Here is a 15904-nt window from a genome sequence, read left to right as displayed (position 1 = left end):
CCGGTCTGCACATGCACACCTGGTTAAAGTTACACTGTAGCGCAGTGTGGGACAGTGCACCCTTATTGTAATACAGCCCTAGATATAATTTGTGTTCAGAATTTACAATGTTTAATTCAGTTGCTCGGTTTGCAATGCGCTTCGTTGGTATATGTACTGTTTATCCCAAGGCTACACCAGATATAATACATTTTAATTTGTGCTTCAGCTGTACTGTGCATATGTATGCTATGAGAAGGCATTTATGGCCCAGTGAATCTTATTTAAGCTGTTGAGTGCAGGGTTTTGGTGATATGGTGTTCATTATTAGAAGGCGTTTTGCATAATTAGGCCAATCTGTAAATGTTGTAGCGGCAAAACTCTAACACTGGCTTGTCAAGAGATCATGTAAATTGCACACATCATTTTTTCTTTACAAAAAAGTTGGACATTCTTTCTGAAAATAAAAAAACTACGTCTTGTGTGCAGGACGTTTCCTCGCTGGATGTGGATGCCACTGTTTTGTTTACTGTGGAAGACTGCTGTGACTTTCAAACATGTCCCTCACATCTGCATGAGACGAGGCAACCAGAAATATTGCTTGGTAGGAGAACGGTTGAGTTACTGTCCCGACAAACTCTAAATTACCGTTAGCAGTGCTTAATTTGAGCTGGTGGTTTCCAGTGAGGGGCACCGGTACTTAATTGGGAGGGCCAGCACTTATTTTTCTGCCTCAAGCATTTACTGCGAGCAAAAGACACATATAGGAAAGCCGGAGGAATAGAAATCGTCACAAAGAGAGAAAACAGAAAGCTGCAAGAGTCCGCTGAAGGGGCAGGGAGTGGCTGTAAATGGATTAAAGAAGCCCGAGGCTTCAGGATTACGCTGCCTCAGTATTCCGTGCTTGCACATTTAATTATAGGAGCCGCTTGTTTCAGAGCAGAGCTTTGGGCACCGGCACGTTTTCATTTACAAATTAAGCACTGACCATTAGCAATGAACCACGGTACCATTTTATCACACCCTGTGGTCAAATGCATTGACTCATGTACCACTGTGGTTGGTCACGTTCCATCAATGGTGGCTACATGAGCAGGTTTGTTTCTTGTCATGCAGATGGCAGACGACGTCATTACTCCTTTGCCAAATTTAACAGAGTTGAATGTGCAGCGTTATGTGCTGCTATTGTTGTCACACTCTACATGCCTTTTTGATATTGTTGTGTTCACTTTAGAATTTTCTAGTTGTCTAGTGTCTGCAGTGGCTACTCCAGGCAGGCAGCAGCTGACAAGCAATGCTGACTGTACATTGCCTGATTGTGCTCTGAACTCTTTATTGGACTGGTATCATGATTCTCAATAGCATACTAGTGTTGTTTAGTGGCCCTTGTTGCGATTCAGCTTCACGTGTCATGGTGCACAGCATGTTAGATTTATGTTTGAGCATTTGTGTGTTTGTTTTGAGTGTTCTCAGTGGACATAGATACCAAACTGCCAATATGTGAGTGTACCGACACCCTTTAACCAATACTGAGGAATTCTTCACATATTTGATAGTGTCTTTTCTTTTTCACATCATACTTATTGTCTGCTTGTCATCAAATGACATTAGATGAAGAGCCAATGCTACCATTATTCTTCATTAAACAAGAAGGGGCTCACAGTTCCAGACACATGCCTTATGGATTGGTGTTGGATTCTGTTGCCTTGTAAACAGCATGACAACAGTTATTCAACTGGTTGAGGAAAACCTATTTTCAAGATGGCATGTTGGTAGAATACAAAAGAACATAAACCCAGAATCCCATGAGGCCTTGTGAATTCTTAATTTAAAGGGTTGACTACCCAGATGTAAAACTGAAGAAATGGAGTTTAAAAGTATGCATCCTGAGACTAAACGTTAGCAGTAGGGGAATTACAACACACAAATAAATAAAATCTGGTGAAAGTGATTTACTAACCCTGAGACTGAGAGATAAAGGTTAGCAGTGTACTTTTCTGATTATTATGCAAGATTCAGAACACATTTTACAGATTGCCTTGTACAGGGCTCTGACACCTTTGGGTCACGTTCATGCTCTAGAAAATTCTATAGATAAATAACTAATAACTAATCCTATTAATCCTATATATAACCACTGGATTAAATGCTAACCTTGGGATTTGGAAGTAGCATACTACTCTCTGTAAAGTGTTTCATGTCTCCTGGGGGAATGCACTCTTTCTAAATTACAATGCAATACAGTATAACAGAATGGTATAACAAGATAAAACACAAAATACCATAACTATATGACACAAAATTACATAGCAAAGCATTAAAGAACAACAAAACAACACACCAACACATAACATAAAATAAGTAAGGTGAACAACATAACCTAAAATAACAAAACAATACAACGGCCAATAATATAACATTAAGTAAGTCAATTTTGCAGACTGCCTATGTTTTCATCTGAAAAGCCTGCTCAGGTGCTGCTACCAGCACACAATTCTTAAAGTGTTTCTTTATGGAGATTTTGTCAAATTTAGGGGCAGATTAATGGAAAGTGGCGCTGCACCGAGTGCAGCACCACTTTCCCTGCATACCTTAGCACCTCTCTACTGCCACCACGTGTGCGCCGTATTTAAAATACGGCGCACCATGGTGCAGGGTAGGGGACAATAGCATAATTTCTCATGACGCTTTTGATGTACTCTGAAGGAGTAGCGCCAACATATTGGCACTACTCCTGCATAGTACATAGGGCACCATTCTAAATAATGGAAGTTCCCTTTTAACGCCTGATCCTGAGCAGGAGTTAAAAGTGCCGTAAAAAATGGCGCTAGGAAATCTCATAGATTTCCTCACGCTATTTCTCCGGCTCCCCTAATGGGGAACGCCCCCTTTGCATACATTATGCCTGGTGCAAGCATAATGTAGCACAAAGGGTTACAGAGTGTGGCAATGCATGCATTGTGCCACCTTGTAAATACAGTGCGGGGATTTCGGCCACATTAACGTAAAAAATAATGACGTTAATGTGGCGCAAGGTGGCGCTAGGGCATTGTGGCGTGTGGTGAAATTAATATAACCCTCATTGAATTGAATTTGACATGCTTTCAAATGAGAATGAACAAAGCTGAAATTCTCATGACAGTTGTCACAATGAATACGGCATGCATTGAAATTAATATGGTGCATGTTCTTTTTAATATGGTAAATGTTACAATGGATATGTTGTATCTTAAAATTAATATTGCAAGTGTTAATATGAATATGACATCCACTGAAATAAATACATTGATTGAAAGTAATATAATACAGGTTGAAATTGGTATGACATGCCTTGAACTGAATATGAGATTAATTGAAATTAATTTGACATGTTTTAAAATGAACACAAGTAATGTTAAAGTGAACATTACATATTTCTCAAATGAAGAAAGTCCCATGATACACATTGACATGATTATGATACATATTGCAATGGGTATGATTCATGTTAAAATTAATATGATGTGTTAATATAAGACATCCTTTGAAGGGAACATGACACATGCTGAGATGAATAAGCCATGCATTGAAATGAATATGAGCCCCTTTGAATTTAATTTAACATGCCTTAAACTATGACCAATGCTGCAATTAAAATGAAACTTGTCAAAATAAATATGTTATGCTTTGAAATTAATATGATACACATCAAAAGAATATTGCAGATATTGAAATGAATATGACCTATGTTGAAATGGATATGACCCATGTTAAAATGATTATTTCAGGTGTTAAGGTGAATATGAAATCCATTGAAATGAATATGGCATTCATTGAATGGAATATGACACATGTTAAGATGAATATGAACCACTTTGAAATGAATATGGCATCTGGTGAAATTACTATGACCCACATCAAAATGAATATGACATTCAATAAAATGAATATGACACGTTTTGAAATGATTGTGAAACTGTGAGATAAATGTAGCATGCTTTGAAATGAATAAAGCATATCTAGAAATGAACTCAAGCCATGTTTAAATAAATATGACCACTGTTTAAATGAGTATGGCTTGCATTATCTGATGTTGATTTGCTTTAAAATTAATATTACAAATTGAAAGTAATATTACATATTCTGAAAGGATATGATATGAGCAAAAATGAATTAACTAAAACTAATATGTGTTTTTGACGAGGTGCTGCATTTCATTTTTGCTGGCTTTAGGACTCTGGGCACTTTACCACTGCTGACCAGTGCTAAAGTGCAAGTTCTCTCAGTCTAAATTGTATTGATGATTGGTTTATCCATGATTGGCATATTTGATTTACCCGTACGCCCCTAGTATAGTGCACCATATGTGCCTAGATCCTGTAAATCAAATGCTACTAGTGGGCCTGCAGCACTGATTGTTCCACCCACAAGAGTAGCCCTGTAAACATGTCTCAGACCTGCCACTGCAGTGTCTATGTGGGTAGTTTTAAACTGCCATTTCGACCTGACAAGTACACCTACTTGTCAGGTTCAAACATGCCCTTTTACTACATGTAAATCAACCCCTAAGGTAGGCTCAAGGTAGTCCAATGGTCAGGGTGGAGTGTATTAAAAAGGTAGGATATGTACTGGTGTATTTTACATGTCCTGATAGTGAAGTATTGCTAAATTGGGGTTTCGCTATTGCAAAGCCTATCTTTTCCATGGGGTAACTTGGGGATTGCCTTGATATATATTTTAAGTGTATTTTCCCATTGGGGGCAGCTAGAGATGCAACATTTGGGGTCTCTGAACTTACAGTTTAAAAATACATCTTTTGGCGAAGTTGGTTTTTAAATTGTAAGTTTGAAAATGCCACTTTTAGAAAGAGGGCATTTTCTTGCTTAACCATTCTGTGCCTCTGCCTGTTGGTGGAATAAAGGTCTGGGTCAGGATGACAGTTGGTCTGTTTGTGAATTCACTCTATACAGACACGTAAAGGGAGCTGAGGTGGGGAAATGTCCTGAACAAAGCTTTGGGAACACTGAAGATGCTTCCCACACAAACTTAACTATGCTTGCCGAGACAACAACTGCCTTTTTCTCTGCCTTCACCACGCATGTGCTGAACTACGCATATGCGTGGTTAAGGCAGAGAAAAAGGCAGAGTGGATTGAAAGAGGACACGGTCAGGTAAATGGGGTTGGAGCAGGGCTAGGGGGTAGTTTTTAGGGGTTGGGTGGATAAAGGGCTTGGGTTCGGGTGGGGGGGGTTGGGCTATTTTTTTAGGGGCAGGGTGGGTGGTGTTTGGGATTTTTTTTTCAGGGTAGGGCTTAGGGTGGGGGTCGCGCAGGGTTGGGGTAGTTTTTAGAGATAGGGTGGATAAAGGGCTTGGGGTGGAGGTTGAACTATTTTTTTTAGGGGCGGGGGTCGGGTAATTGTTTTTAGGGTGGGTGGGGGGTCGGGGTAGTTTTGATTAAGGTTGGGTGGGGGAGTCAGTTGTTTTTAGGGTGGGAGGGGGTGTTGTAGTTTAGCTTTTAGGGGTGTGGTTGGGAGTTCGGGGTCGTTTTGTTTTTAGGGGCAGGTATAAGGGGCAGGATAGTTTTGTATTTGGGGGTGTGGGTGTCAGGGTAGTTTTGTTTTGAGGGCTGATGGGGGATCGGTTGTTTATAGGGTGGGTGAGGGGGTTCAGTGAAGGTTTCAGGGCTCATTGTGGGTGGAGGATGTTGGGGTAGTTCAGTTTTTAGGGGGGTGGTGAGGTTGGTGTAATTTTGTTTTTAGGGGCAGGGGTGTCGGGGTAGTTTTGTTTTTAGGGGTAGGGTGTTGAGGTAGTTTTGTTTTTAGGGCGGTTAGGGGGTTGGGGTAGTTTCAATGAGGTGTGCCCTGCATATTCTAGCCTTCGGGTCTCCCTGAGCTAGAGTGGTGGGAGAAGCTGACACTTGCACCTAAATAGGGCTCTGTGCACTGCGAAGACTTCTCGTTAAAGTTTGCCTACTTCAAAGGCAGAAATGGGTATAAGTACTGGACCTCTGACCCCACAAAATTATAATCTTTCTGGACTGAGAACCTACTACCAGGAAGAAGAGCTGGATGCTGTATGAGAGACTGCCACTCTGCCTGTTGCTGTGCTGTGTTGGCCTGCTGCTTGCTGTTTCTGTCCTGGGAGTGAAAAAAACTGGACTGTGCTTTCTACATCCTGCTTCCAAAGATTCACTAAGGGCTTGAACTCAGCTTGCCTCCTGTTAAGAAGTCTCAGGGATATCAAAGACTCCATCTGCCAGTGCCCAGGCTCTCCTGCTGAGAGTCCTGACTTGCAAGTGGTGCCAAATCCAGTTCCTGGGCCCTGGCGGGGGGGAGTTCTGGTGCAAGCAAAACGAAACCAAGGCCCATATTTATCCTCTGTTTGCCCTGGATTAGTGTCAATTTTTTACGCTAATTCATCGCAAACTTCACTCCATATTCATATTTTGACGCTAGACACTTCTAGCGTCAAAATATTGGAGTATATTGGATTTGTGAAACCTCCTTGTATCAATGAGATGCACAGTAGGCTTTCCAGTGCAAAAAATGACTCAAAGTCCCTAGCGCCTTTTTTATCTACCTGGGTAAAAATGATGCAGGGGTGGGAGGCAGACCCAAAAAATGATTTCAAAGTTTAACACCTGGGTCAGAGCAGGTGTTAAAATGAGGCCCACACAGTACTACTTAAGAAAAACGCAGAGAAGCAATATTACAAATCCACAGGAGAAGATGGAAGTGCTACTGCTCCAGCTTGTGAGATGACGCAGAGGACAGTAATAACAACAGCAACCACCATGACGTGGCCCACAATGGCAATGCAGAAGGTCAGGAAATGGTATTCAGAAACAGGACAACCCTCCTTGGCCTCAGGGAACAAGACATTGTAAGGACATAGAGACTCTACTGGCAAGCCATACTACACCTGCTGCACCACACTGAGCCACAAATAACAGCCATCCTGCAGACCCCACACAATATACCACCTGTGACAAATCTGCTAGCTGTCCTGCACATGCTGGCAAGTGGCTCATTTCAAACAACAGGTGCCCTGGTTGTTGGTGTGTCACAGCCGTTATTCTCTGTGTTCCTGCCAAAGGTGTTAGATACAATAATCTCCCTGACACCCCGCCACAACAGCTTACCCAACACCCAGCTAAAGCAGCAGGAGATAAAACGGGGGTTGTACCAATTTCATGCCTTCCCGCATGTGCTTGGTGCAATTGACTGCACCCATGTCCGACTTGTGCCACCTGCAGCAACAAAGCACTTATACCGGAAAAGCAAGCACACACATTCCATTAATGTATAGGCAGTAATAGACCACCGGGAATTACTCACAAACATTTTGGCCAAGTATCCTGGGAGTGTCCATTCCACCTTCATGTTCCGTGACAGCAGAATCAATGAACCCTTCCAGGATGGCCAATATGGAAATGGCCTACTTGTGGGTAAGGCAACACTCCAAGCAATATACACACAACACACCAACCCTGTAGGACACACAAGGCATACACCATCCAAAAACACATGGTCTGGGTAACATAGATTTGCAGGTAACAACACATATGCACCATGCTGCAGTACAGCACAATCGGTGCACACCACACACACATACACCTACATGTACACAACACACCCACAACTTGACAGGCATACCACATGAAGGACAAGTGGAGATATGTACCCTTTGCCAAGAGAAGAACTACACAAACCACTACAAGTGCCCACAGGTTACCTACTATGTACACTCCACACACAGTACATCAAACAAAGAATAGCACAGCAATGTCAATGGCATACATCATGCTCATGTTACTTAAGTCTCACATTGGCACAGATCCCTCAAATCTTGCCGTGCAAGACACTGCCAGAACAAACCTCAAATACCAGACAACTGGTGCCAATACCAACTACATCTCATCAACACATACCTGACTTACCTGTAGTGTGCATATACATCTGCCTGATGCATTGGGTCACAGACATAGGAATACAAAATTAATGCCCATCACATACCATGTGCCAGATCTGTGAGAAGTGGCACCACACCTATTTTAGTGCCACCTTGCATGCACCACTTACTAACCCACAACACCATCATGTCATTACCGTAAACAATAAATGGCCCACCATGGGGCAGAGTCACCATTAGACAGTGCAGATCCTGGATGCCATAGTGGGATCCTGTAGGAGTATTTAGGACATCACTGACCTTACATGCACTGTTTCAAGGAACACATCTGCGAAGTAGCTGAGCTCCATCCCATAGCCTGAACTGTGCATGTTTTGACAGTATAAATGCTGAATCATGTTTTGGAAGATAGGAGAGACACTGGTAGTAATGTTGATCATCCTGAAACAGTGGGATACACACCCTTGGACACTTGATGCCTGGCACAAACATCAGCTGCCACTCAGGATCACTAAGGGACCTATGTAAGAGCCCCCAGTGCCATTGTCATGGCCTGCACTGTATGTACAAGTTTTCGGATGACCACTCTTTTGTGACTTGAAGCCACATTGTAAATCAGCCAGCCTCTCACGCAGCACTTAGCGTGGAAGGGGCGTACAATGTGTGTTGCTGCAGGTCTGTCACCACAAGATACATAGCATGATGATGCTGACTCATATGTAGGTGTCACCTAAAACCTGAGGCAGTGCAACATGAAGCTCCAACCCTGGGTTGCCATTTGCAGGTTGCAGTAAAGAAATACACTGTGTTTTGAACTCATATGGATGTGCCATCCAATGCATGCTGCATACTGCTGCACACACAGAAAGAGCCAATTGTCCATCAAAACAGCAGATGTGTAGGGAGGTGTCTCTTCCTGCACAGATACATCCATCTCCACAGGGCAGCTGGCCAAGCACCCTGGTGCAAGGTTGGTAGTGTCGGTGCACAGCTGCATATTAGCCACTGGTGCAGGGCACAACAAAGGGTTGCCTAGTAACATGTCACACATGGTGCATTCCTGCATAGTCAAAATGTTGCAACACAGTGCTGCCAATGTTGGAGCTGTGTTGTGCATTGTCACTTACTCATTTAAATGGAACTAAGTGTCTCACTTCTTCTGTAATGACACATGTCAAAATGGCTGGCCATGTTGCCACCACATCTGACCCCATTGTGTTGTGAGGATGTGTCATGGCCGCTCTAGAGATAGCACACTGATACAAAGGTGCACTAAACAACACATGGTACATACATACTGATCATAAGTTAGGATTCCAAATCATCTGTCCCAGGTCCTTGAGCCGATACTCAAGACTGTCATGTCCAACAACACAGTGCTTAGAAAACTTTGCACAAGGCCAGGAACTCACACCATACCACAAACACATATGAGTCACAACCAACTCAAAATAACAACTGTCATGCTACATGAAAAACCTGTTGCAAGCCTTAACAACAACTTACTCCTATTATCTTTTGCAGCGGATCAGGGTTATGGTATACAGCCCTGGATTACGACCCCATTTGCAAACCCAGGCACAGCAACAGAGCGTGCATACAATCAGGGACATCGTAAGACATGGATTATCGTGGAGAGGACATTTGGCATACTGAAGTCAAGATTCAGCTGCCTGGACCTCACAGGAGGTAGCCTCCTATTTGCCCCACACATTGTCTGCAAAATCATCATGACATGCTATCCTGCACAACATATGTGTGCGGATGAACGTCCCCATTTATGACCAGGTTGATGACCTGTCTGAGGAGGAGGAGGAAGAGGAGGATGGTGGTGAAGAAACGTAGGGGGAACAGCACAACACAGCTGCCGGAATGTGCCGCAGACAGCACATAGTTGAGAACTTTTTTGCTTATGAACCACTTAAATCACCTTGTCAATTTTGTAAATAAACACTTTAGTTACACAACCAATCCTGCTTTGGTCCCTTCAATCTCCACTACATATACCATAGGATTGTGAGTCTAACCTCAGGGAGCATGTTACAAATGCTTATCTGACAAGTACTGTTGCAACATCATATGTGATGTGTAAGATTGTATTGCCATCATAACACAAATCACTAATAATTTCATCACTGGTATGTGACAACTGAAGGACACAATCTATGGACCACAACATATATTGTACAACCTTGTTGCCATCACACACAACTACATCATCTCCAAATAGGAAGTATGTAAGGGGCCCACACATGAGGTAGTGGATGTCCAAAATTGGAAAGTTAGTCATGCTGGAACAAAACACTGTCACAACTAAGTGTGAGAGTTGCAATGGCTGCATGGAACATGTGTGACAAGGGGGGACATCATTGGTAACAATGGTCATCATGATTTGCCCAGGTATAACAGCAATGGAAGAAGTTGGGCCTACGCAGTACATCCATGGTAATCTGTCCTGCCACTGCCATGGGACCCAATCCTGACACGGGGTACACATGACCTCACACATTGCATGGACACATCTGTGGAATGCACATCAGTATGGATGAGAACCTATGCAATTAGGTCTGCAGGCCCACCACACAAAACCAAAAACCATTGGTAAATGCAATGAGTTTAATCAAACGTTTGTGGTCAAAACATAGGCCATCATTATGAACACGGCTGTCCGTACCACACCGCCGGTGGTAAAAACCGCCAACAGAGAAGTAGTCCGAACCGCCAAATAATGAAACAACCGAAACACAGGCATCCAGAAAACCACCCACCGCCAATAAAGGAGTGCCGCCGACGACGGCAGAGTCCGCCCACACGCCGACGGAATGGCCCAACCAGCCCATCAAATAATGAACCACTAGTCCGCTGCCAGTTCTGGGGCGGGGACCACCGCCATGCAAAGCCAGGTGGAAATGAACCAAATCCAATGAAACACTCACCAGAGGCCCACACAACGCGCCGAAGCAGACATGGATAGAGAGCTGCAGATCATGCCAGCCCTGCTCCTTGCCGTATACCTCCACGACCGAGACCACCAACGAAGATGACAATGGTAAGTACTGCAACCCACAAAACAAGGGAGGAAATGGCACAGTTACATGCCCCCCCACTCCACCCACCCTGCAACGCCCCCACAACCTATCACAGCAGCACAACCCATACACCCCACAGCAAGAGGTACTTACCTGACACAAGGCAAACCCAACTTGACCAATAGTACATACAAATGCCCCACACCCATAAATAATGAAACAAAAGACCAGGGTTCAACAGTGTGCCGCTAAAACACAGGCCACACAGAAATATTTTATTTTAACTCACAGAGCCAACTACTTCAAACAGGGCCAATGGGCAGTCCATCGCGCTACAAGTGCCATGGGCCACAACGGACTCAACCTGACTCCCAAAAGTGCATGGTACTCCACCTAATGGGGCAACAAAGGGGCATCCATGCACCTCACGGAACAGGGGCAAGGGGTTGTGGGGGTAGGGATTTGTGAGAGGGGTGGGGCTTGGACTTTTGTTTGGAAGGTGGAGGGGGTGTGGGTTTGTCCTTTGAAGGTGGGGGGGTGTTTCGAGTGGGTGGAGCCAGATGGACTTGGCTCCGCTGGGGCCTTTTTTTTCTCTGGGGAAGGGGCACGGGAATGTGAAGGGCAGACAGGGATGGGCTGTGAAGTGGAAGGAGTGGAAAGGGCAAGGAGGTGAGCACGCTTAGGGACAAGACGGGGTGGGCCAGTGGGTTGGAAGAGGTCAGCACGGGAGAGGAAAAGTTTCTTCGGAGCAATTGAGGTGGTCCTGGATGAGGGTGTGGGAGTGGAGGCAGAGGCAGTGGATGTATGTGATGTAGAGATGCGTGTAGTGGATGCAGGTGACTGGACAGTATGCTGTGGTGTGGTGGATGTGTGATGGGTGGGTGTCTTGGTGCGTTTGTGTGTTTTTGATGGAGGGGGTGGACACAGTGGGAGAAGCTAGTGTGGATGTATGTTGTGTGGGTGTCTGCAAGTCTGGTGAGTGTGCTGCATGCGTCAACTACAGTAGTTGTGGTGAGTGCAGGTGTGGTGTATGGGGTGCATGTATGGATATCTGCTATTGGGGTGAGTGCAGCAAGAGGAGCAGAAACAGTGACTGAAGGTGCAGTTTATGAGGGCGTGGATGTAGAGGGGACAGACAGGGAGACGGAAGAGGTGGGCACACTGGGGGAAGTGGATGTTGTTGTGTGTGCATGTGTCTGTTGGCTGTGTGAATGCTTGTGGTGGGAGGTGTGGTGCTTGTGTTTAGAAGTGTGCTTCTTGTGTGTTGATGTTCTTGACTGCGTGTCAGAATGTGTGCTTTGGATGGGTGAAGGGAGTGGGGTGCTGGAAGGGGTAGAGGAGGTTGGAGGGGGGATGGAATGGCCATGGAATCTGGCTGCTATCCACGAGGAGGCCAGAGCCTGACAAGATTTCTGTAGGGCAGACACAGCACTGTGAATGCCATCCAGATAGGCATTTGTTTGCTGCACCTCTGATGCTAGCCCGTGGATGGCATTGACAATGGTTGTCTGCCCTACAGAGATGGTTCTCAGGAGATCAATAGCCTCCTCTGTGAGGGCAGCAGGGCTGACTGGGGCAGGGGAGGAGGTGCCTGGGGCGAAGGAAACGCCCACCTTTCTGGGTGAGCGGGCACGGGCAACTCGGTGGGGAGCAGAAGGGAGGGCAGTGATGGAATGGGGGGTGGTGGAAGATGTCAATGTAGTGGTGTGGCCACTAGGATCCGCCACCGCAGGGGAGCCCCCATCGGAGGAGTTCTGGAGTCACTACTTCCAGTGGTAGTTACTTCCCCCATGGTACTCCCCTCACCCTCCCACCCACTTGTCCCCTTGGCGTCAGATGTCTCTGCCTCTGAGGATCCGTGGGCTGCTGCTTCCCTACTTGCTGGTGCCTCAGCTCCCTCGCCAGATGTTGCTGCTGTACAAAACCAACACAAGAGAACAAGGATGGGGAGACAAAACAAGAGAGACACTTGTAAATAGCTGAATGGAGGTACATAGTGGCCAGACGTACACCCACCCAGAAGACACACCCAGAGGCAGCACCATTCACTATGCCCATGGCCATTCCGCTGACTACTGACCAGAACACTGCTCTATACCCATCCCCTGAACTACCTAAAGAGGCAACGTGTGGGAGACCTGACAAAGACTCCCCTACACCGTTTGGGGACCATCATGTACATGGACACCAGTCAGAGTCCCTGCCTCTAAGCAGCATGAACCCTAATGCACACACAGACATCCTTCCAGACTGAAGTTTGTGACTGCTGTACAGCCTTCAAGCACTCATCCAGGTCTGGGTATGCCACCGCCAGGATACGTTGCATGAGGGGGGTCAGTGCCCAACTGGCACCCCTTCCACGTTGGGAGTACTTCCGCAGCTGGGCCTCACAGATCTTACGCTCCCAGTGCCTCAGGTCCTTCCACCTCTTTCTGCAGTGGGTGCCCAGCCGGTTGTAGACCCCGAGGGTCCGCACCTCCTTGGGGATGGCATGCCAAAGTGCCCTCTCCTAGTGGGCGCTGACCTAAAAGGGTGACACAGATGTGGAACACAGAGGTCAGGCACTTGCAAGATAGGGACAGCTGGCTATTCGTCCACTATGGGACGGACAGTACTCTCAGACTTACAGGCCATACGCACGCAGCATGCCATGCACCACAGCCCATGCAGGTTCAGAGGTGCACGCGTATGTCCATTCAACACCATCCATTACACCCAACCAGTGCCCCTCAAACCCAGACTCACCTGTACCTCTGGCCGTCCGTAGAGTTTTGCGTACAGGGGCAGGACCCGGTCCACTAGCCTCCCCAGTTGCTCCTGGGTGAAGGCCAGGGCCCTTTCGCCTGCAACACGAGCCACAACCATGACCAGAGGCAGGCCACAGCAGTACACACAGTGGAGTACCTGTCCGCACAAGATCAGGGAGTCAAATGAGCAATAGAGGACAAAATCGCATACGTACCGCGGCGGCGATCATGATACGCCATGATTCCTCATTGGCATCCATGTTAACCAATGACGGTGCGAACGGCAGTAAACACCACCTTACGCTGTGACGTCAACTGCTAGCGGTATAAGGTCACTTCCACAACGAAAGGCCTGGATTACCGTGGGCAGACATTTTGGCAGTAACTACGCATCTATAAATAAAAATGTGCAAACGGCAGGCCCTACTAGCCACATGAAGCACCTATGCATGTGACCAATCCGTAATATACCACACATGAAAAACACTGTTCCCTCATTGAGGTGTAGATGTAGATCTGTCCAGAAGCAATTAATGTTTAGTCACTACAATGAAATATGCAGTGCACAATTGATGACAATGTGTGCCTATGTGTGTGTGTTCATCACACCTTTTTGATACCCCTTGTAGGTACCAACCCTTGTGGCGAGGAAGGGCACCATCGGTGTACAGTCCACTTGTGGATATGGGGACCATGGTGGAGCGTCAGATCATAATCAATTACAGACTCACACGTGCAACAATTCAGGAACTTTGTGCTTTACTGGATCCTGCACTAACTCCGGGAAATCGTAATCAGCATGCCATCCCTACTGAAGCGCAGGTGCTCTCCACACTCCATTTCCTGGCCACAGGCTCATTTCAAGTGACAGTGGGCATGGGTGCTGGATTTTCACAGCCAATGTTCAGCATGGTACTGACAAGATTTCTAAATGCATTTGTACGACACCTGAAGTCCTATGTGAGGTTTCCCCAAAGTACTGGCCTCCCTGCCACCAAGTCTGAATTGTATGCCTTTGCCAACATACCCCATGTGATAGGTGCCATCGATGGCAACCACATTCCGATCATCCCCCCAAGATTCAGTGAACAGGTGTACAGAAACAGAAAGAACTTTCACTCCATGAACATCCAATTGGTATGTACGGCAGACCAGTACATCGCACATGTGAATGCCATTTTCCCAGGTTCAGTCCATGATTCCTTTGTATTGAGGAACAGTAGTGTGCCACAGAGGATGGAACAACTCCAAGAGGACAGAGGGTGGATCATAGGTAAGTGTGTCTGTCACTAACTGACACATAGCAGACAGCCAGGCTGTCTGACTAAGGGGCTTAACAATGGCTCTGTATTGCACCTTTTTCTAGGTGATTCTGGCTATCCAAACTTGTGTTGGCTCCTGACACCAATGAGGAATCCTAGGACGGATGCAGAGAGGAGTTACAATGATGCCCATGGACGTACTAGGAGGATGATAGAGCGCACAATAGGTCTCCTGAAGGCTAGATGTCGTTGTCTACATATCTCTGGGGGTTCCCTGGCCTATGGGCCTGAAAAGGCGTGTAGAATAGTGGTGGCCTGCTGCATACTGCACAATATGGCAGTGAGACATTCTATCCCCCTCTTGGAGGTGGAGGGTGCTGTATGTCCTCAGAGAGGGAAGGAGAGTGATGGTGATGATGTGGAAGGGGAAGATGGCAATTCCAGGACCCAACTGATACAACTCAACTTCCAGTAACTGTGTGGGACTTTGGGCTGACATTGGGGTTTGTGACACATACTGTCAGTGTGCTCTGTCAAAAGGGGGGGGGGGGTTGATAATGATATGTGAAACATGGTCCAGTTCTGCATGGTACAGATTGATATTTTCTGCATTTACTTAGGGCCCACATTTAGGCACACAGGACTCCCTTCATGCAATGATTTGACAATAAAGTGGTTCTCAGCCAGTTGCACCCACACTTCACTTTGTTCACATTTTAACACAGGGGACAGTGTTACAGGTGTGATATGTGTTTTATTGGTTGCAGCGAGTGAATAGTGCTATTTACAGTGATGACAAGTCATAAGGGGTGGGTGTCCTCAAAGCCAACATGGTGGCTGCCTTGTTGGTAGTATTGATGGGTCCATCATTTCTTACATTAGTTCAAATTGCCTCTTAGCAATGTGTGGTGGCTGATTGAGTGGGATGGTTGCTGTGCAGATTGTTGCTGAGTTACTTCTTGAAGGGGGCCTTGTTGTTGGCCTGAGGGTACATTTG

Source organism: Pleurodeles waltl, chromosome 8, assembly GCF_031143425.1.
Source record: "Pleurodeles waltl isolate 20211129_DDA chromosome 8, aPleWal1.hap1.20221129, whole genome shotgun sequence".
Lineage (NCBI taxonomy): Eukaryota > Metazoa > Chordata > Amphibia > Caudata > Salamandridae > Pleurodeles > Pleurodeles waltl.
Note: the sequence above shows the minus strand (reverse complement) of the source record.